The sequence below is a fragment of the Rattus rattus genome, chromosome 3 (assembly GCF_011064425.1).
Source record: "Rattus rattus isolate New Zealand chromosome 3, Rrattus_CSIRO_v1, whole genome shotgun sequence".
Taxonomy (NCBI): Eukaryota; Metazoa; Chordata; class Mammalia; order Rodentia; family Muridae; genus Rattus; species Rattus rattus.
Genome location: NC_046156.1, coordinates 80,871,265 through 80,894,911, shown reverse-complemented (window position 1 = coordinate 80,894,911; position 23,647 = coordinate 80,871,265). Strand labels below are relative to the sequence as shown.

Sequence of the window (23,647 nt, the reverse complement as noted above, 5' to 3'; positions counted from 1 at the left end):
AACAAGTGAGAATGCTATTTTCCTAAGCATGCATATTTTTTGTTATGAATATTGATGATAAGAGTTTACAAAGAGAGGTAAACATTCTACCCAAGTTAAATCCAGAGGCTATTTATAAATATCCCACTGCTATGTAGAACGGATGAAAATAACAAAAATATCACTGGTTCTTTTAAGTATTTGGGTTTCTTATAACATTTTTTCCTGTTACACACGGAGCTTATAAACAAGCTCACTCAGTCCTTCATCCCTAAGGTTTATACACTGATACCTTTCATCCGTCCCAATATGTGTACATTACAATCACCCTAATGTTTGCCTTTCTTTATGCAGAGCCTAGTATTTGCATAGAAAGCGTGTCTTTAGCCACATGTTTCTATTTTTTGTTGTCTGAGGAAAAAAATTTTTGCCTTTGAATAATACGTTCACTTGATATAGAATGCTTGTTTGTTTGTTTATTTTTCTTCAAATAACCCTCAAATGGTTGTTTCTAGTTTATACCTGGATAAATGATTTCTGATAACAATTTTAATATTAATTTTAGCCTTATTCTTTATAGGTTAACTATTACATTTTGTCTGGCTTTACCATGTTCTCCTTTACCCTTATTTTCCAATAGATTAAATATGCTACATGATGTGATTGTTGTTTCTGTTATAAATTGTTGTCAGTTAGTCTCACTATTAGTTTGTCCTTTATCAGTTTAATCAGGCAATCAGTTTATCATGGTGCTATAATTTCCAAACCTCTCATTTGTTCCAGCATCCATATTTTTATATTTAAGCTAATTTTGAACATTATGTATTGTTTTATATTCATGTCTGACATACATTCAATGTCTACCTTTTAAAGAGTGACTTTATATCATTCATATGTAAAGTGATTAGTTACTTTCTGCTATGTTATTATTATTATTATTATTATTATTATTATTATTCCTTTCACTTTTTATGTGTTTCTTTCCCCCTTTACCTTAGACTATACTATTACACAAGAATAATTGACTTGCAGCATTTTCAAGTTAAACGTTTTTAATTTTTGATAACTTCAACATATTTAACTTCTTGAAGTAAAATTCTATATGAAAATACCCTATTTTGGTATTTATATTTTTACTGGCTTTACACAATGTTACAAATGAATCAGTCCTGAATTACACAGAAAGGGAATATTTTATTTGAAACATCTCTTTAGCCATGATTAGAGCCTTTATTTGTCAATACATGTAGTACACCAACACTAATTTTTTCCTATTATTAGGACTATAGGTTAGTGACAAATGAAGTTTATATGTTCTGAATATCTCACAGCTGAGACAATGTATTATCTGAATTATAGTAAATTGTTTGAAGGCTCATAATTACATTTTTTGAAAGCATGACTGTTAAATAGGGTGAAAAATATAATGGTACAGTTTCTAAAAATAAGCCAGGTCAAACATGTTAGGATTAACGAAAATTCACAAATAGAGCCGTGAAGATCTATGAAGATGAATAATCAAAAAAAATGTACTATGATGCACACATTGGGTTTCCATTCAAGTTTGGATACTATATAAAGTGATATCCATATGAAAGAACGTACCAAAGTTTAGGATTTGTCTAATTTTCTATTGGATAATGAACATCTCCTGTGTTCACAATTTCTATCACTATTTTTCCACAGTTATCATGATCCACTCTTCATTGAACTTTAATTCTTCAGCAGAACTCATGGTAGCCCTCACTTAGAAGGATGAAGAATCTTTAAATTTTCAACAATTTCTACTTGAAAAACACCATCAACACTTTGGTGTGCTATAATTTCCCAGGTTTCATATTGTTTTCTGAAATCCTTTTCAATATTCACAGTGTCTGATAGCAATATGAATTAAAGCTGGCAATCTTTGCAGAGAAATTCATAACGTACCGGCACATTTTGCTATGTGGAGACTGTATTGCCAATTCACAGAATAATTTCCGTATACTAAAATCTTAAACTTTTGTCATAAAATGGAATATGTGGTAACACATTTGATTTGTCTTCTTAATAAAATTGTCAAAGTATTTTAATGACTATTGATTCCTCTTAACTACTAATTATTTTAAATATTTTAATATCCCTTTGGATAAATTTTCTTGTAATCTGAGAAAATTTTTAGTGAGTAATCTAGAGTTAGAGTAAAAATGTTTTTTCATTGGTACTAGTTTTCATAGTGTACCACAATTTTAATCAAATAATTGTTACATCTCAATGCTAAGCAAATAACTCTACTTCTTTTAATAGCTTTCAATATGTTAAAATGTATAAATGATTTCAAAGTAAAAAAATAGTCTTTTAATTCCATATCATGACTACATTCAGTAAAAAATAAACCGCAAGCTCATAATATGTTATAAATTTTGCTCAGTATTATAATGTAGAAAAACATTGCAATGAAAAATAAGAACAATAAAAATAGTTCCTAAAATGATGGGACAGAAAGATAGCTACTGTACAAAACTGGTGGCTTGAGTTTGATCCATAGTTCTGTAAAGTTAGGATAGAATACACTCAAATGATATCCTCTGAGGTTCATAGTCCACTGTGGCATGTGAACCCACAAAAAAGCATGTGCATTCATACACACACACACACACACACACACACACACACACACTCACTCACAAACTGGCACAAACACACACAGAGAGACAGTTCATTTAATGAAGATTCTAAAACTCTTAATGTGAATTACTGAAAAAATAATGCAAATATTTGGAAGCACAGTTGTAATTATTTGCTATTTGTTAATTATTAATTTCTTAGCATTATGTTATTTATTACCAGATTAAGTAAACATCACCAGCAGGCACATGAGGATCCAACTGGCACTTTATCAGTCAAACTGGATTCCGGGAGCTTTTGTTTCCTCTCATGCTTGACAAGATAAACAGCCCATGGAGGAGAAGCCCATTACTCTCCTGGTTTCACTTCTTGCCTCCAGGTTTCTGTTTTCAGTTCAACCCATTTTTCCCTGAATGATTGAATGTGACCTCAATGTTGGGCATGAAATAAACACATTCTTCCTCAAGTTGCTTGTGGTCATAATGTTTTATCACATAAAAACAAGAATGTACATGGCACATCTGTCTACAGCTAATGTTTGTATTTATACCAAAAGTCCATAGTATCCTAATAGGTTAAGAGTCAGTAACCAAAGGAATAACAAGCTCATGACTCATTTCTAGACAGTACTATCTCGACAAAGACTAGATACAGACTATTGTAACCAGTACCACATACAGACACTTCTCTCCCTTCTCTAATTTCACGTTAACCTAAGTGACAATTATCATGCTTCCAACACTTTAAAGAATGCAACATTATTGAACAGTACTTTCTGAATATGAACATTTCCTGAAGGCCTGGAATGACTTACTGTTGAAAAGCCAACAAACTATGAAATATTGTACCATTTCTAAGAGCATATTTCTAGAACTAAACTAATAAAACATTTTGAAGAGTTACCTGTACCTTTCCATAATTTACCATAGAATGATCAGATGTTGAAATTACATTAGCTAAAAATCAGCTAATGTAAGACTGTATTTATGGTTCGTTTGTGTCAAAATTAGGCAATATAAGCAATTTACAATGGATATTTTTTGAGTCAGATGATGATCAGAACTACTTTTCCCTTTTCCTTTCCTTACACACATAATTACATATATGCAATTTGAGCCATGTCAGCTAATGCTCTAGATATGTGGTAGATGTTGTTAAACACTTCACTACTTCACTAGATATGGATTCAAGAAAAAAGATGATAACTTTTTTTTTACTATAGGTTAAGTAATACATTTTAATACATATGATGGCATTATTTTATTCATTATTTTACACATACATTTCAAAACAATGCAGCACATTTTTCTGAGTACTAGTGCATAACTGCCCTCACAGTAGGTAAAATAACTATATGTGAAGACTACTTTGTGTACACATCTGTCTGCTGAAGATGTGAAGAAAATAACAAACAAAGGCAAAATGGAGGTGGTACTAAACTTCTTATTTGTGAGTTTTGATGTTCTATATTTATTTCTATGAATTTTAACTTAAAATACAAGTTTCTCATGTAGTATAACTTTAGTGTCACCAACACTTTTATACTTAATGATATACTCAAATACTTTTTGCTACACAAAATACTAAATAATATACCAATCACGCTATCGCCAGCTACTCTCTGGTCCCAGTAGTCTCCCTGCCTCTGTGGCTAGCCCCATGTATTGACTGCCCATCTCATGGTTCTCTTGCTGTGGACTCTGCTCACATTCCCAGCCTTCTGCCCCCTGTAGTCATAGTTACAAATTCCAGTAACCTGGTAAAATCAAAACTTTAGAGGCTTATAACTTGTCAGTCAGATTTATACCAGTAAATTTTCACCCCATAAAGTGTCTTCACAATGAACTCAGAGTCAATTGACATTGATATATAAACTGCCCTCCTAGATAAGACATTGTCCTATAATTTTCCACCCCTTATAAGATATTCATAGCTACCTGTGGCGATTTAAAAACATGTGGAATCTGGATCATCTTTCTCTTCCTCCACCTTCATTCCTTCCTCTCCTCTCTTATCTCTCCTGACCCTCAAAAACTCTATGCCCACCCTTCTTTTCTACTGTCCAATCATAAGTTCTAGCCTTGTCTTTCATCTGCTCTCACCTATTTACAGACAGCAATCTACAATATTTTTGCCTGAACAATTATATGTAAAATCTGGATGTGATAGGGGCTTATGCCCAGGAAACAGGGAAAGGGAATAACATTTGAAATATAAATTAAAAATATCCAATAAAAGAAAAAAAAGGTTTGATTTGCATTTCTCTGATGACTAAGGATGCTGAACATTTCTTTAAGTACTTCTTGGCCATTCAATATTCCCCAGTTGAGAATCATTTGTTTAGCTCTGTACTCCATTTTTTAATATGATTATTTGATTCTCGGGAGTCTAACTTCTTACGTTCTTTGTATATATTGGATATTAGGTCTCTTTGATCTAAAATTCAGGTGACAGAAGATGCTGGAGAGAATATGGATGAAGAGGAACTCTCTTCCATTGTTGGTGGGATTGCAAGCTGGTACAACCCCTCTGGAAATCAGTCTAGCAGTTCCTCAGAAAATTGGACATGGTACTACCTGAGGATCCAGCTATATCACTCCTAGGAATATCCCCAAAAGATACTACAACCTATAACAAGGACATATGCTCCATTCTGTTCACAGCAGCCTTATTTATAATGACCAGAAGCTGGAAAGAACCCAGGTGTCCTTCAACAGAGGATACAGAAAATATGGTACTTTTTTTTTTTTAACATTTTTAGCTTTGTGTCCATTGGTTACTTTATCCCTATTGTATTATTACTTTATTGATATAATTTTCAGTAACATCTAATAATTTTATACCATAATCTGGAATAGAATAGTTGCCATTTTTTCTTTTGGTCTATTTGGTAATTGTTTTTTGCAAGAATATAACCACATACTTGACATAAGAACGTTAAAAGTTAGGAATGTTTGTGGATTACAAAAGTCACATCGTTGAACTATACAGTGAAAATTTTAGAAGATTGAGACCATACTCAGATACTTGGAGAATTGTGGCCATCCTGGCTCCATGAGCCTCTGTCTCAGTATAAATAAAAGGTAAAACAAAACAATCAGCTGACAGCACCAACATTATTCACAGAAGAAAATATTTAGAGAAAAATTATTGAGCAGTTTTAGGGCTCACAACTGCTTAGCACTGTGCACTGAAGGCTTTGTTCATCTTTCCAGGATGACATCTATGTATAAAATAACAATATTCTACTTACATTGATAGAATAAATGTTTCATCTAAATGATAACATTTTAAATTCTGGCTAGTAATTGCATTTATATAGGATTTGTTTTAAAATTATATAAGTACATATTTTACTCTTTCTAATTATAATCATAATTAACTTTAATCACTATGTCTAAATCTAGCATTTGCTTAATTTACACATATTAAATTTAAATATCAAGTTATCTGTATAATTTTTAATTTTACACCAAATGGTATTATTTATAAAATTAAGTGTTTGAAGTCCTCTTTAAAAGAGAGTTAATTTTGTAAGATTATATTTATAAGATAGTTCTTGTAAGGTACTGATTTACCGTTGTAATTTTAAGAAGAATCTTATTAAAATTTAACACTTAACTCTACTAAATTTGCTGACTGCTTTTTGTTATTTTGACCCAAACTGGAGTCACCTTGTAAATGTCATCTCATAAGGTCAGTCGGTAGGCAATTCTCCAGAGTAGTTTTGTGGTTCAGGATTAATATGTGAAACACAGACCACTGTGGATGGTGTCATCCGTGGCCAGGTGTTACTATGTTGTTTAAGAAAGCAAGGTGGAATGGTAGGAGAAGCCCTTGGTACTGTGAAGACTGGACCACCCCCCAAGTGTAGCAGAACGTGGGAGGTGGTGCAGAAAGGGGGATGGTTGGGGAGGGGAACACCCTTATAGAAGAAGGGGTGGGGGATGGGCTAGGGGGCTTATGTCCTGGAAACCAGAAAAGGAAATAACATTTGAAATGAATATTAAAAATTCCAATAAATAAATAAATAAATAAATAAATAAATAAATAAATCAGGGTGAACAAGCCATACAGGTATGCCTGCAAGTGGTGTTCCTCTGTGGTCTCTGCTTCAGTTCCTGCCCCCCAGTTCCTAACCTGGCTAGACAAATAAACCTTTTTCATTCTGTAGTGCCAAGAAAGTGTTTGTGAACACGGAAGGACCAGACAGAAGCCAATCCAATGCAATCGTACCAGGGCCTTTATTCTAGCTAGCTCCAGCTCAGCCCACCGCTGACACACAGGACAGTTTTGGTGGAGAGGAGCCCTGCAAAGTTTTACAGAAAGCAGCAAATGAGGAGTAAGTGTTTCTAGCCTAGCAAGCATGTAATTGGGGGGGGAGGGCTACTATAGCCTGTAGCATAATTGACTAGTGCTTGGAATCAAACTCCAAACTTAACTTTTGCTTTCCTCTGTATTGGTGTTGTGAGGCAGGGACACGCTTTTAACATAGGGGTGCAGATTTGTTGGGGAGGGTAACCTGGGAACTAGAGTTAGAAGAACGTTTTGTCAGGGGAATAACCTGGAGGCTTGGTCGTGTGTGTGTGTGTATGTGTGTGTGTGTGTGTGTGTGTGTGTGTGTGTGTGTGTGTGTGAGTGTGTGTGTCCTCGCACACATGAGCACAGGAAAAGGGGGAAGAAGGGGAGGAGAAAGGTACCTTGGAAACTAATGCTAAGTACCAGCTAGCTATTTTATCTGCGTTCAAACTTAAGTCAAGTTCTCTAAAATGGAGTCTGAACTTAGATTTGGTCTCTCAATTCTATGTTGCTTTGGGTCAGTTTTTTATCATAGTAGTAAAAACCTATGGAAAACTATTAAGATCACTGATACCTATTTAAGGATAATTGGGATAATCCATCAGTAAATAAGAGTACATTTAGTTTGCACAGATATGTTCTGAAGAATATAGCAAATTACTAAAATGAACTTCTTCATTGTTTCAGAAATAATTTTCCAATTTTTATGCTATTCTATTCACTATCAATAGTGAATAGATTTAATATTTAAATAATATTGATAATGTGACTTTAAACTGAAAGTTCTCAGTGAAGCATAATTTCCTTTGGATCTTCCTTATATTAGATCTATATTAGATCTATTCAAAAGAAATTCCATTTTTAATCTTGAAATTTAAATCATTATAGTTCAGCTTAAATTCACCTTTGCATAAGAAGAGAACTATGATTCTTAGCTGTCTTTGCATTAATGGGGGCAGGTGGCTCGAGAGATGGCCCAGCAGTTAAGTGCACTGGCTGCTCTTCCAGAGGTCCTAAGTTCAATTCTTAGCAACCAAATGGTGGCTCACAACCATCTGTAATGAGATCTGATGTCTGCTTTTGGTGTGTCTGGAGATAGTGACAGTGTACTCATACACATAAACCTTTAATTAAAAATGGTAATAATTTTATTTCTTGTCATGCCATGAGGTACCTACTTATCTACATTTTCTCCTTTTCAGTTTCCATCACATATAAAATAATGATTTTATGATCCTCACTGAGTTTCTAGGCAACTTCTCTTAAAAATATGGGATGACCGTAGAAGATTGTTCTCAGATGGTAGCTTTCAACTTCTCAAGGTTCTTATTTCCTTTGAAAAAAAATTGTTGAATACCCCTGTATGTGAAGTCGTTAGTTCTAAAACTAAGATGAATTTTTTATGTTCAGAGATGTCCCTACCATTTTATGACCCATTTTAAACTTGAACAAAGAAAGGCACTAAAATTTTATTTTGTCTAATGTCACTTACATTGTATGTAACATAAATAAAATAACAAAAAAAACCTTAGTAAAAACACAGGTCAGAAGTGTATATTAAAATATCTAACAGAATAAATTTATTAAAAAATACATTCTAATATCACATCAATTTTCACCATTGTGAAATGCATCGACCTAAAACCATCAGAAAGTTTTTAATAGAAGGGGGAAGAGGAAAATATGAACAGGAGGAGCCCTGAAGGGAAAGAAGGTTAAGACATTAATGTCTTTGATAACAGTAATTTTAGAATTATGGGTCTTTTTTTTATTAATCCCTTTAGAAATAGAAAATGTGAAAAACTGAATCTTAATCAATCATGTGTTTTGCTAAATACACAGCAAGATTGTTGAAGAGGTGTACTTCATCATATACTTTATGCATGCTGCCTAGGAGGGTAAATGTTGATATAAATCTAGAATGTTCAAAAACTCAACCTAAGTACTTGTTTATATCATTAATTAATTAAGATTTAATGAACTTCCACTCACTGTCTTTACTTGACTCCTAAAACAGAAAAAAAAAACAATAGGTATTAGTAAATTGAAAAACAAACATGTTTATTCTTATTATATTAAAATTAGAATTATGTATATAATGAATTATTGAATGAATTATAAAATATTCATTAGAGTTGGATATAAATAGATTGAGGTGACAAAGCAGTTAGGCCATTAATTTAATTCATATAAGGTACCAAAACATAGCTTAGTAAGTAAGTAAATATGAATAAAGATGAGAAATTCAATATTGCGATGTTACAATTTTGGAGTTTTTCCTTTTCCTATTGTTTTTCAGACTGCATATTATAGAATCACCTGACATCAGTTTGAAATTAACTATATAGGAGCAGAGTGAAATAAGCTTTCAAGTTAAGGAAATATTACAAAGAAATGTTTACATTGTCATCCATTCAAAAATTGCTGGATATCTTAATTGAGAATTTTATGTATGAATATAATATACCTAGTTCAAATCCAGCCTCTTTCTCATTTCTAGTTTTGCCAACCCAGAAGCTCCCTTGGTATATGGACATATTCCAGTACATAGCATTATGTCCCTGTTTAGCCTCTCAGGGACCAGATCCCTGAGGAAAATGGATTCTTTCTCCACAAAGCATTCATCAATTTCCAATAGATTTGTAGCTAGGGTTGGGACATTTTTTTTAAAAAAAACATACTGTGAAATATTATTTTTCTAATTAAGAATAAATGAAAGTTTGTCTTGAAGTATGATTTACCATGAATAACATTCTTAATATAATAAAAATAAACTACCCTGTGCATTTGATAAAAGTATGCACAAAGAGTCAGACAGTACTAAGGTTGAGATTGCTTCTTTCTCACCAGATCAGAAATTCTTGAGTCATTTCAAGTAGACTACAAAGATCATCTTCTACAACAAGTCTACTTCTTTATTTAAATTTGATAACCAGCAACCTGAAAATCCCTGTTTCACAAAGACATGTTGTTGGAAATGGAATAAGAAGGCACACAACAGTCAAACCCAGAACACCATGTCTCCAAATACTTGATTCAAAATTTTGTATCTGGCAGTGTAGAATGATCAGATCTTGCTGCATTGCTTCAAAGAACTTCAAAGAACTCTTCTGATGTTGCCTCAGGAATATGTTTACCTTTCATTGTGAATGGGTTTCTGGCAAATGCAAATGAAGTGTCAGACAGATTTGGAAACAATGAGGAAACTATGTTTGCAAGCATGTCTAAATGTTCTTTCATCAAGATTATCAATATAATCCTTTTGTCTGGTTCTATGTCATGTTTCTCAAAAAAAGCAAATAAGGTAGGCAACATATGAATGTGATTTTTCATCCAAATTTTTTCTACTTTTATTTTTCAATTATTTTATTGATTTACATTCCAAACTTTGTCCCTCCTTCCAGTTTTCCCTACCCACAATTCTTCTTCCCACTCCCCCTCCACTATGCCTCTGATAGGATGCTCTTCCTCTCCCTTCTTCCCTGGGCATTCCCCCTTCCATGTGGCCTCAAGTCTCTAAAGGATGAGGTGCATCTTTCCTACTGAGGACAGAAAAGGCCACCCTCTGCTCCATATATTCCAAGGGGCCCAGCCCAGTTCAAGTATGCTCGTGGTTGGTGGCTTAGTCTCAGGAGCTCTCATGAATTCTGGTTAACTGAGACTTTTGCTCTTCCTATGAAGTTGCCATCCCTTTCAGCAGCTGTCTCAGTCAAGTGCTGGTCAAGGCTCTCAGAGGGCTGCCATGCTAGACTCCTGTCTATAAGTACATAATAGCATCAGGAATAGTGTCTCGGTGTTCCCACCCCTCCAGTGAAATCAGTCACATGTTGGGCCAGTCACTGGACAGCCTTCCCTTTAATCTCTTCTCCAGTTTTGTCCCTGCAGTTCTTTTAGACAGGAACAATTCTGGGCAAGAAACTTTGGCAGTGGTTTGATAACACCATCCCACCCTTCTTGGGGGCCTGTCCATCTACTGGAATGGTTTCTAAAGGTTTCTTCTCCTCACTATTGGGTCCTTTGACTAAGGTCACCCCCATTGAGTCCTGGGAGTCTCTTGCATCCCAGGTCTCTGGTACTTCCTAGAGGATCCCAGCACCCCAGAATCTGCATATTTTCATTCATTCTGCTGGACTTCTGGGCTTATTTCCTGCTCCCCCCATATGTGAACCTGCCCTCCATTTCTTTCCCCTCCTCCCTTCTCCCACTCAGGTCCTTTGTCCCTTCCTCTGCTTCCTGTGATTATTTTGTCCCACTTTCTAATGGGATTTGAGGATCCTCACGTGGGCATTCTTTCTTATTTAATTTTTGTTTAAACTTCGTAGGCTCTGCCATGTATATCATGGGTATTTTGTACTTTATGGCTAATATCCACTTATCAGTGGGTATATGCCAGGCCTGTGCTTTTGGGTCAGGATTACTACACTCAGGATGATATTTTCTAGATCCACCCATTTGTGTCCAAAATTCATAATGCCAATATTGAGATTTTATTTCTTAACTTCCTTCTTTTTATTTATTTCTCCCCTTCTTTATTACCATATATCTTCTTACATTACCATATATCTTGTATACTGCTATTCTGCTTTACTTTCCCCCTACCTTCTTCTGTTTTCCATGCATCCTCCTCCAGAACATGCTCCTCTTGCTCCTTTATAGACCATCTGAATTGTACCATTTACTTTTGCAACTTATTTTTTTCCGTATTGTAAGTTGCCTTGGTCATGAAGTCTCTTCAAAACAATAGAAAAGTACCTAAGATATTTTCGTTTCAATGAATATTATATTTTCTTACAAATATTTCTTAAATCCCACCAACAACCATGGTTACCTTTTGGCTGGCTTGATGTTTTGTTGACAGTGTACATTTTGTCCTGGCAACTGTGAGTTCACATGTGTAATGGTATTCTCGTGCCTGCTCAATACTATTTGCAGCTCATAGCTTTTACAATATTTCTGTTCTTTTAAAATGGTCTTTGAACTTTGATATTAAGAGTTATATAAGTGTTGCATATAGAGTTAAGAGTTCTAGAGTTCTGGGGTTGGGGATTTAGCTCAGTGGTAGAGCGCTTGCCTAGGAAGTGCAAGGCCCTGGGTTCAGTCCCCTGCTCCGGAAAAAAAAAAAAAAGAGTTCTAGAGTTCTTATCCTCTGTGTATTGGCCAGTTGTGTAACACTTCAGTAATCTGAAATAATTGTTATTTACAGCTGTATTAGTCAAGATTCTCTAGAAAAGCAGAAACACACACACACACACACACACACACACACACACACACACACACACACACACTGGATGTCTTAAATGGTGTTTGATATACCAGAAACCTCAAGAAGTAGGTACTAATATCAGTGAAGTGATAAATTTTATTTTGTCCTTTTTTCTTTCTCTTTTCTTTCTTTTATTGGATTTTTTTGCTGGATGTTTACTTTGGATAAAATGGTTGAAGTTACAATGATACATTGTACTATAGGTTTAGAAAGTAATTTAAGATTGTAATTTAAGTTCTGATACATCCTAAATGTAAGACCTGCCAGCAGGAATACTTTCTTAACAAAAATAGGTACTTTGGGTGTCAAAAGGTCTAGTACAAAACAGTTTTCCCCGCCTAAGCAGCTCCTTACACCAATGCATCTTTTCTGCAAAATGAGTCCCGCAGCTGTGAAAGAAGCACGGACATCATCAAGTACAGAGCACTCTGTAGGTAAACATCCGAAATGCACAGGGCCAGAGCACCACACGCTTAGTCGGCTTTAACAGCAACAAGCATTTAAAAGTCATTTCCATTGTTTCTTTTGTTTAACAGATGTTGATTCCAAATTCTATAAAACACACCACCCCACACTCAGAAATAATCAAGATTCTAAACTACTCCGACTGAAGAGGACATTATCTCCTGTCCTTTTACCAACTTTCCTCTTCCCTGCGAGTAGGTGCTTGGGCTTCATATCAAATACATGTCTATCTGCTTCCCCTTTCTTCCCCAAGTGATTCATCTTCTTCTGCTCTTTCTTCATCATAGTCTTGGCTTTCTTCACCCTCTTGACATCGCGAAGACCAGAAACATCATGCGGCGTTTTGAAGCAATTCCGACTGCAGGCTATGGAAGAGGGTGGAACAGACTGTTCTCGTTTTCTTTTCCTGGTAACACTCCGAGATCTTCTGGCCTGGACTGCATAGTGGGCATTGTCTGTATCATCCATGTCCACGCCAAGACTACACATCTCATTCTCTAAATATGCCCTTTGAATCTTCTTAGCATTGCGGGGCATCCAGGGTCCCTGTGTGTTCTTTTCGATGGACGGTAGAATTTTCAACTTCTTTTCTCTAATTTGTTTTGCCAGCTGTCTGATTTCCATCATTTCCTCATTTTCACTCTCAGAGTCGCTGTCATACTCCCCAGCCGCTGTTCTGAGCTCTTCTTCCTTTCCCAACTCTTCTAATTTCTTCATGATAGCAGGATCAATATAATCAGCAACATTGCAGCCTTCCCAAATCTCTGGTATCTTATCATACTTCTCAGATGAATTCATTAAGTTCCAGTATTTCTGAAGATCCAAAATATAATCGTCTCCCATTTCCGGCTTAAGATCTCCTTCCCTCTTCTTCTTGGGCTCTTTGATCTCCATTGTCTTCTGACGAGCTGACTCTTTCTGGGATGAAAGGGGGTCTTTCCTTAGCATCTCTTTTGTTGGGCACAGCTAAGTGCAATCTGTTCAGAACATTTATTTCCTTTCATTTTCGTTTCTACTGTATGAGCCAAAAGCCTATCGTAAACCTCTGTTTTAACTTGAATGACACCTTCCTCAGTCAGGGTGCTGGTCTCGATGACAGGAAATTCTTCTGCCTGCAAGTCTAGAAATATTTTTCTGATCTTCTTCAGAAAGTTCAGCTACTCTCTTCACATCACATTTGTTTGCTACAACAATAAGAGGCTTGTTGATAAACAGTGGTCTGATATTCCGGAAGAGTTCTAATTGCTCCTTCAACCCATGTCCACACCGCTCAGACAAATCCACCACATACAGAACTGCAGCTCAGAGGTGGGCCAGGGCTGTGATGGCCTGCATCTCAATGGTGTTCTGATCCTCCAAAGGATGATCCAAAATCCCTGGAGTATCTACAAACTGCCAGTGCAGATACTTATAGTCCATGTGCCCGACAAACAGAGACTTGGTGGTAAATGCATAGGCCTGACCATCCACATCTGCTTTTGTCACCTTATTGATGAAGCTGGATTTCCCAACATTTGGATACCCACACAAAAGCAGAGTCCTTGCATGTGTATCAATGGTTGGCCAACGGAATAAATGTTGACGTACTTGTTCCAAGTACTCCAAACTTTGCCTCTGCCTCTTGATAATCACACACATTTGTCCCAGGGCAGAATGCTTCAGCTGTTTGCATCTGTAGAGAGAATCACCATACTTCATAAGTCGCATGTAATCTTTAGCAACATTTATTTGACCTAGAGCCAACATGTAGTGATCCTTGTTATAGAGAATATTCATCAAGTCAGCATAAAATGGATGGATATCATCCAATTTGGGGAAATCAGACAGAATCTGTGACATTCTGTCATGGTAATTCTGTTGAGTAAATTTGACTTTTCTCATATAAAAATGTCGACTGTTGGAGTCTTTCGTTGTGTCTTGGATAATGTCAGGTCAATAAAGTCCTTGGCTGACGGAACCATGGTAATATTCTTGAAGTTGTAATGTGCCATGCCAGCAGTGGAATGCCTGGATATTTTTTAATTTACATTTCAAATGTTATTCCCTTTACCGGTTTCCCTATCCCATCCCTCTCCATTTTTTCTATAAGGGTGTTCCCCTTCCCCAACCAACCTGACTTCCTGCACCTCCCTACGACATTGCCCTACACGGGGGTGGGGGTTGGAGTGGGGTCCAGCCTTGGCAGGACCAAGGGCTTCTCCTTCCATTGGTGCCCAATGAGGCTATTCTCAGTTATGTATGCAGGTGGAGTCATGGGTCTGTCCCTGTATAGTCTTTGGGTAGTGGTTTAGTCCCTGGAAGCTCTGGTTGGTTGGTATTGTTGTTCTTATGAGATGGTAAGCCCATTCAGCTCCTTCAATTTTTTCTCTAATTTTCCCAACAAGGACCCTGTTCTCAGTTCAATGGCTTGCTGCTAGCATTCACTTCTGTATTTGACATGCTATAGCTATGTCTCTCAGGGGACAGCTATATTAGGCTCCTGTCAGAATGCACTTCGTAGCTTCATAAAGATTATCTAGTTTTGGTGGAGATATATATATATATATATATATGGCAGGATCTGAATGAATGGCCATTCCTTCAGTTTCTCCTCCACACTTTCTCTCGTATCTTCCCCTATGAATATTTTTCTTCCCCCTTTTAAGAAGGACTGTAGCATCTGCACATTTGTTGTCCTTGAGCTTCATGTGTCTGTGGATTGAATCTGGGGTAATTTAAACATTTAGGTTAATATCCACTTATCAGTGTATACATAATATACACTTATCATGTGTTTCTTTTTGTGATTGGGTTACCTCACTCAGGATGATATTTTCTAGTTCAATCCATTTGCCTATGAATTTCATGAAGTCATTGTTTTTGATAGCTGAGTAGTACTTCACTGTGTAGATGTACCACATTTTTTGTATCCATTCCTCTTTTGAAGGACCTCTGGGTTCTTTCCAGCTTTGGGCTATTATAAATAAGACTGCTATGAACATAATGGAGCATGTGTCTGTGTTGTATGTTGGAGCATTTTTTGGGGGGGTAATATGCCCAGGAGAGTTATAGCTGGGCCCTCAGGTAGTGCAATGTCCAATTTTCTGAGGAACCTCTAGATTGATTTCCAGAGTGGTTGTACCAGTTTGCCGCTAACAATGGAGGAGTGTTCCTCTTTCTCCATATCCTCACCAGCATCTGTTGTCAGCTGAGTTTTTTATCTTAGTCATTTGGGCTGGTGTGAGGTAGAACCTCAGGGTTGTTTTGATTTGCATTTCCCTGATGACTAAAGATGTTGAACATTTCTTTAGGTACTTCTAAGGTATTCAATATTTCTCAATTGAGAGTTTTTGTTTAGCTCTGTACCCCATTTTTTTAATAGAGTTATTTGATTTTGTGGAGTTCAGCTTCTTGAGTTCTTTGTATAGTTTGGATATTAGCCCTCTGTCAGATGTAGAATGGGTAAAAATCTTTTCCAAATCGATTGGTTGCCGTTTTGTCCTAATGACAGTGTCCATTGCCTAAAAGAAGCTTTGCAGTTTTATGAGGTCCCTTTTGTCTGTGCTTGATCTTAGAGCCTAAGCCGTTGGTGCTTTGCTCAGGAAATTTTCCTAAGTGCCCATGTGTTCAAGGCTCTTCTCCACTTTTTTCTTTTATTAGTTTGAGTATATCTAGCTTTATGTGGAGGTCCTTGATCCACTTGTACTTAACATTTATGCAGGGTGATAAGAAAGGGTTAATTTTTATTATTCTACATGCTGACATCCAGTTGAACCAGCACCATTGGTTGAAAATGCTTTTTTTTTCCACTGACTGGTTTTAGCTCCTTTGTCAAAGAACAAGTGACCATCGGTGTGTGGTTTCATTTCACTGTTGCTCAATTTTATTCCACTGATCTTCCTGCCTGTCTCTGTACCAATACCATACAGTTTTTATGACTATTGTTTTGAAATACTGCATGATGTCACAGATGATGATTCGCCAAGAAGTTCTTTTATCATTGAGGATAGTTTTTGCTATCCTGGGTTTTTGGTTATTCCAAATGAATTTGCAAATTGCTCTAACTCTATGAAGAACTGAGTTGGAATTTTGGCACAATGACCACTTTACAATGCTAATCATGCCAATCCATGAGCATGGGAGATCTTTCTACCTTCTGAGATCTTCTTCAACTTCTTTCTTCAGAGACTTGAAGTTCTTGTCATAAGAACTTTCACTTGCTTAGTTAGAGTCCCACCAAGTTGTTTTATGTTATTTGGGACTATTGGGAAAAGTGTCATTTCCCTAATTTCTTTCTCAACAAGCTTATCTTTTGAGTAGAGAAAGGATACAAATACTGATTTGTATAAGTTAATTTTATATCCAGACACTTTACTTAAGTTGTTTGTCAGGCTTAGTAGTTCTCTGGTGGAACTTTTGGGGTCACTTAAGTATACTATCATATCATCAGCAAATAGTGGTAGAGATGTTTTGACTTCTTCCTTTCCAATTGTATTGCTTTGACCTCCTTTGTTGTCTGATGGCTCTGGTCAGGACTTCCAGTACTATATTGAATAAGTAGGGAGTGAATAGGCAGCCTTGTCTAGGCTGTGATTTTAATGGGATTCTCACCATTTTGTTTAATGTTGGCTATTGGTTTGCTATATATTTCTTTTACTATATTTATTTATAGGCCATGGATTCCTGATCTTTCCAGGTATTTTATCAAGAAGTGGTGTTGAATTTTGGCAAATGCTTTCTCAGCATCTAATGAAATGATCATCTTTTTTTTGTTTTGTTTTGTTTTGTTTTTCCTTTGAGTTTGTTTACATAGTGGATTTTTTTTTCATGGATTTCTGTATATTGAATGATCCCTGCATCCCTGGGATGAAGCCTACTTGATCATGATGGATGATCGCTTTGACTCAGTTTCCAAGAATTTTATTGAGCATTTTTGTGTCGATATACATAAGGGAAATTGGTCTGAAGTTCTTTTTCTTTGTTGGGTCTTTGTGTGGTTTTGGTACAATCGTAACTGTAGCTTCATAGAAGGAACTGTGTAGTTCTCCACCTGTTTCTATTTTGTTCAATAGTTTGGACAGTATTGATATGAGGTCTTCTATGAATTCCTGATAAAATTCTTTACTAAACCCCTCTGGTCCTAAGCTCTTTTGGGTTGGGGTACTTTTAATAACTGCTTCTATTTCTTTAGGAGTTGTAGGAATGTTTAGATGGTTTATCTGATACTCATTTACCTTTGGTACCTGGTATTTGTCTAGAAAATCATCCATTTCATCCAGATTTTGCAGGTTTTTTTAATATAGGCTATTGTAGTAGGATCTGATGGTTTTTTTTTTAAATTTCTTCAGATTCTGTTGTTATGTTTCTCTTTTCATTTCTGATTTTGTTCATTTGGATACACACTCTGTGCCCTCTGGTTAGTCTGCCTAAGGGTTTATCTATCTTGTTGATTTTCTCAAAGGACTAGCTCCTGGTTTTGTTGATTCTTTGTATAATTCTTTTTGCTTCTACTTGGTTGATTTCAGCCCTGAGTTTGATTATTTCCTGCCTTCTACTCCACTTTGGTGTATTTGCTTCTATTTATTCTAGAGCCTTTAGGTGTATTGTCAAGTTATTGACTCAGGTTTGTTTTGTCTTCAATAATAGAGTCTTAAAATACAGTTTGTAGTGTAAATATTATCATTGGCAATAGCCATTAGAATTTAGGAATCTGTGGAATAAAACTCACCAATAACTGTAAGCCATGACTGGCCATTGTTTTTTTTCCTTAATAGCCTACAGTGTTTACAAGCACTATACCCCCACCTGTAAACTCTTTTTTATATTAATATGTAACTACTTTAGAATGCTAATATTGACAATATTTTAATAGGTGATCGAATATTGTGATCATAAATGAAAATTATCACTCCAACAAAATCATTGAAGAATAGAAAATATCCCCATGCGTAGAATTAGAATTTTTGAATTTTCCTTGGCACACACATACACATACACACACACACACACACACACACACACACACATATATATATATATATATACATACATATATACAAAAAGTGATTTAGAGTTAGTCAGTACATTTTATAATCTGCATTTACAACAGATTTCTACTTAATACTTTCCAAATGAAATATCTCGTACATTTCCAACTAAATTTTAATCTGTTTGTAAATAATATAAAATGATTACATTATTTAATCTTCAGAAAAGTAGATCTGCTACTAATGAAAAATAAATAAAGGTAAATATCACTTGAAGACATGAAAAATGTAATTGGCTAGGTGAAGAGCAATGAGAGCCATCAGAAAATGGAATTAATTTTAGAAAGTAACGAAGACAAAAGACCCTAGTTAAAGAAAGATAACATTAAGGGAATTTTTATAAGTGCTTAGTTTAATAATTAATGATGTATATATTTCATTAAGTAAATATGTATAGCTACTCACTAATTTGCACTGGTTCTCCTCATTTGACCTCAGTATGAGGGTATAGTTTTGTGTGTGTGTGTGTGTGTGTGTGTGTGTGTGTGTTTGTAGTAGTAGTAGTAGTAGTAGTAGTAGTAGTAGTAGTAGTAATAGTAGTGGTAGTAGTAATAGTAATGGCAGTAGCAGTAGTAGCAGTAGTAGTAGTAGTAGTAGTAGTAGTAGTAGTAGTAGCAGTAATAAAAACAAAGAATCCTATACTTTTGATATTTTATCAGTAAATATAAAGGGGTAGTTGACTCAATGATTAATAGCCATTTCTAGACTCTCAGGGGACCTGACATTGTTTCCTAGCACCCATATTGGGATATCAGATGGTTCTCATTATAATTCTGGCTCCAGAAAATCTGTAATTGTCTTCTAATCTGTGAGGACACATTCACATAAGTGGTGCACACCCCTTTACACACATATATAAAGAACAAAAAAAATTCAAATAAATAAATGTAGCACATATTTCTCACCAGCACTATATTTTCTGTTAAAATTGTAATGGAAAGTTAAAAATATCACAGTGTACTTTAATTTTATATTCTGCTACACAAGGTAATTAAGCACAGGGTTTCAAAAGGAAATAAGAAAAATGATGTCAACTAAGTCCTACAGCTAAAGAAGCACTATTATAAAAAAAATCAATTCTCAGAAACACAGGAAGCTGCCTTTCAGAAATGATAACAAAGCACATTGTGGCAACCATCCTACTGTTTATTCATTTCTCAAAATAGTACAAGCATTTTCACAAAAAGACAAGTTATTCATTATGAAATGTCCCTAAGGAATAGATTTTCTCTAAGAGGGATCCAAATTTCTCCTTTAAAAAAGAAACCAATTTCAAAAACTAACGTGAAGAACTTAGCGAGAACAATTCAACTGAGCTCACATACTGCATTTACAGTGGACATATATAGATATTTGAAGAATGTTTAAAGTGCAATGTAATTGATTAGACATTTTTACTGAATAAGTATCTGCATACAATGTTTGCAATCTCATTCATTGTTAACTGTAGCCACTTACAGAAACATATAATGACAGCACTGTATGTTTGATGCTAATAGATATTCAGACTGTAGATAAGGGAGTGCTATGAAATTGGTTTGTTTCTTCTCAACTTCTAAATGTTAAATGTGTAAGAATCACACTACTATGTAAGCACTTCAGTGATTGATCAGAGGAACACCATGGCATTATTTCAACATCTGTTAGTAGTGATTGCAGATTAAGGCTTTCAGTGTCATATATCATGATACTGGCTTAGAAAAGAACAGATATTAGTTTTCTTAAATATACTAAATTAATTATAAAGTGGATGAATAAAGAGGAATGTTGCAAGTGGAATAGGGGTAACATTTTCTGCTCTGTAACCGAATTCTGAGATTGCTATTTGGATTACAAATACAACTTTTTGAAGGTTAAAAGACATATTTCCTTTGATAAGTCAGTGTTTTCCTTTATTTGTGAATTAATTACTTTTGGCAACTTCTTTGAACATATTGGTTCAATAAGTGATATAGCATTCTAAATTAACAATCACTCAATATGGCATGAAATATTTAACTAATACATGAATTAATTTAGACTCTACTTGTGATTCTTTGTGATCATAATGGAAATAACATATTTCAATATATATATGGATATACTTGGAAATATATATATATATATATATATCCATCAAATACATATTTGATTATCCATCCATCTTTCACTTTGTGTAAAAATGTTCTGCATCTCTATAAAATCAGAAAATTACAAAAAATTATACATTTTCCTACAACATATTCTGTTATAAAACACAACTTATTTATATGAAACATTGGATATGGGATGGAATTTTTGCTAGTTATTTTCATATTGGTAAATATAATTCTTTTGCTTAGTGAATGCCTCTTCTTAGACATCCCTTGAGTTCTTTATCTTTAACTTTGTAAAAACATACAAAAATTAGATTTTGCTATATTTTGAATCCTTATATCTATAGGAACCAGTAATAAGACAAAATTTAAAATAAAAGTATAATAAGAAAACTCAGGGAAACAACAAATAAAACCTGACTGTAGGAAATCCTCAGGATACTACAGAATATTAGCATAACACCGAAAAGATTTTACATTTAATTTTACATTTATATCATCCTTTTTAAAGTTTACTTCATCAAAAATGTTTTCAACTAGCAAATGAAGAAATGTCCTTTCAATCAAATTAACAATAACCATAAGAGAACAGTAAAAACTTAAACTTCAAATCAACAACAAACATAAATATTGTCATCCTTTGAAAGAGCCAAATACAATTTTACTACTCAAAGAATATAGTAGTAATATGAGTTAGGGAAACAATCCACTGTATTCACTGCTCAGTATGCTGACCAGCCATCATCAGAGAAGCTTCTTCGTACAGCAGAAAAGAAGAAATACAGAGACTCAAAGACAAAAATAAACAGAGTAAGAAAATTTGCCAGAACATGACAAATACAGAGGCAACTATTGGACTGAGAACAGGGTCCCCAATGGTGGAGTTAGAGAAAGGACTGAAGGCTGAAGACATTTGAAACCCATAGGAAAAACTACAGCATTAAATAACCAGGTATTTCCAGAACTCCCAGGGACTAAACCACCAACCAAAGAGTACTCATTGAGTGCCCCATGGCTCCAGCTGCATGTATAGCAGAGGGTGTCCTTGTCTGACATCAATAGGAGGAGAGGCCTTGGTTCTGTGAAAGCTGGATACCCCAGTGTAGGAGAATGTCAGGAAAGGGAGGCAGAAGTGAGTGGGTGGGTAGAGGAGCACCCTCATAGAAGCTGGGGGAGAGAGGATGGAATAGAGGGTTTCCTAAATGGGAAAACAGGAAAGCGCATAACATTTGAAATGTAAATAAATGAAATATCCAATAAAGAGAGAGAGAGACAGAGAGAGACAGAGAGACAGAGAGAGAGAGAGACAGAGAGAAAGAGAGCGAGACAGAGAGAGAGAGAGAGAAAGAGAGAGAGAGACAGAGAGAGAGAGAGAGAGAGAGAGAAGAGAGACTGAACTTGGACCACACAGCCCTAAACAGGGTGTCTCCATCAAACTCTTTTCTAAAAGAATCCCACTGAGGAAACAACAGAAAATGAACTCAAAATGTGTGTGTGTGTGTGTGTGTGTGTGTGTGTGTGTATGTGTGTGTGTGTGCGCACACGCGTGCGTGCGCACATGCGTGTATGTGTGCATGTGCCTGTGTTCATATCATTTAGTGTTTTGTATCATTTAGTGTTTCTAAATTAATGAGTATGCCAATTTATCTTTAAATCTTTATCTAAATGTTTCTTCTTTTCTTTTTAAATTGATTCTTCCTTCATCTATTACGTCATACTGAAGCTTCCCCTTCCTACTTTCCTCCCAATCACACCCTCTCCTACAACCTCTCCTCTAAGCCCCGGGCTCCTTTCTTTCTGCTTGTTTTGTTCAACTTAGATGTTTCACTTTGTTCTCTATTTCTCTGTGTCTGTGTCTCTGTGTCTGCCTCTGTCTTTCACTCTCTCTCTCTCTCTCTCTCTCTCTCTCTCTCTCTCTCTCTCTCTCTCTCTGTGTACGTATGTGTGTATATGTGTGCACATGTTTGTGTATGTGCTTGTAATTATTATTACAAGCTGGCAGGAGTAGAGGGACAGGAAACAATAACCAGGATATACATATTAAAAACAAATTTCACAGATGGGACCACCACTTCTGCCCAAGTACTGGGCTCACGTTGGACCTGCCCAGAGCCCACTGGACCCAGGAACCAGGGCTGACCCTGTGCCACAGCAATCTGCACACCAATCCTGCCTGGAGAGAACAGATCTCCCAGGAGTGCTTACACACCTAAGATCACATGTCCCCCAGCAGTGCTGAGAGAGCTAATATCACAGCAAACAGCATCCCAACCATAGCCCTCAGGTACTAAAACACCATCCAAAGAATAACATGGACAGATATATGGCTCCAGCTGCATATTTAGCACAGGATGCCCTTATCAATAGGAGAAGAAGCCCAGCCAAGGCTTGTTGCTCCAGTGCAGGGAAATATTAGGATGGGGAGGCTGGAAGGGGTGGGAAAGAACACCCTCAGAGAAGCAGGGGGAGTGGGACTGCAATAGAGGGTTACGAATGGGAAACTGGGAAAGGAGAGAACACTTGAAATGTAAATATTAAATATCCAATAAAGAACAAAAAAGAAAATATACACATATGGTATGCACTCACTGATAAGTTGATATTAGGAAAAAGCTTGGAATACCCATGATACAACTTAAAAGGCATATGAAGGTCAAAAGAAGAAAGACCAAATTTGGGTGCCTCAGGCCTACTTATAAGGGGAATAAAATAATCACAGGAAGTAAGGGTGGTAAAGTCTTTTGAGGAAGGGAGGAGGCAAGAGGAAATAAGGGCAGGAATAGGTGTGGGAGGGACAGAGGAGAGGTGCAGAGGATCAGGAAGTTGAACAAAGGTGTGTAGCAAATGAGGGTTGGAAACCTGGGGATAGCCACCAGAAAGTTCCAAATGCAAGAAAAGCAAGAGTCTCCCAGAACCCAACATTGATGGCA

The 23,647-nt window shown here is 35.8% G+C and overlaps 1 pseudogene; it reads right to left on the bottom strand.

Annotated features, from left to right (window-relative positions):
* Positions 1–12,736: 12,736 nt before the first annotated feature.
* Positions 12,737–14,607, bottom strand: LOC116895838 (annotated as a pseudogene).
* Positions 14,608–23,647: the final 9,040 nt, after the last annotated feature.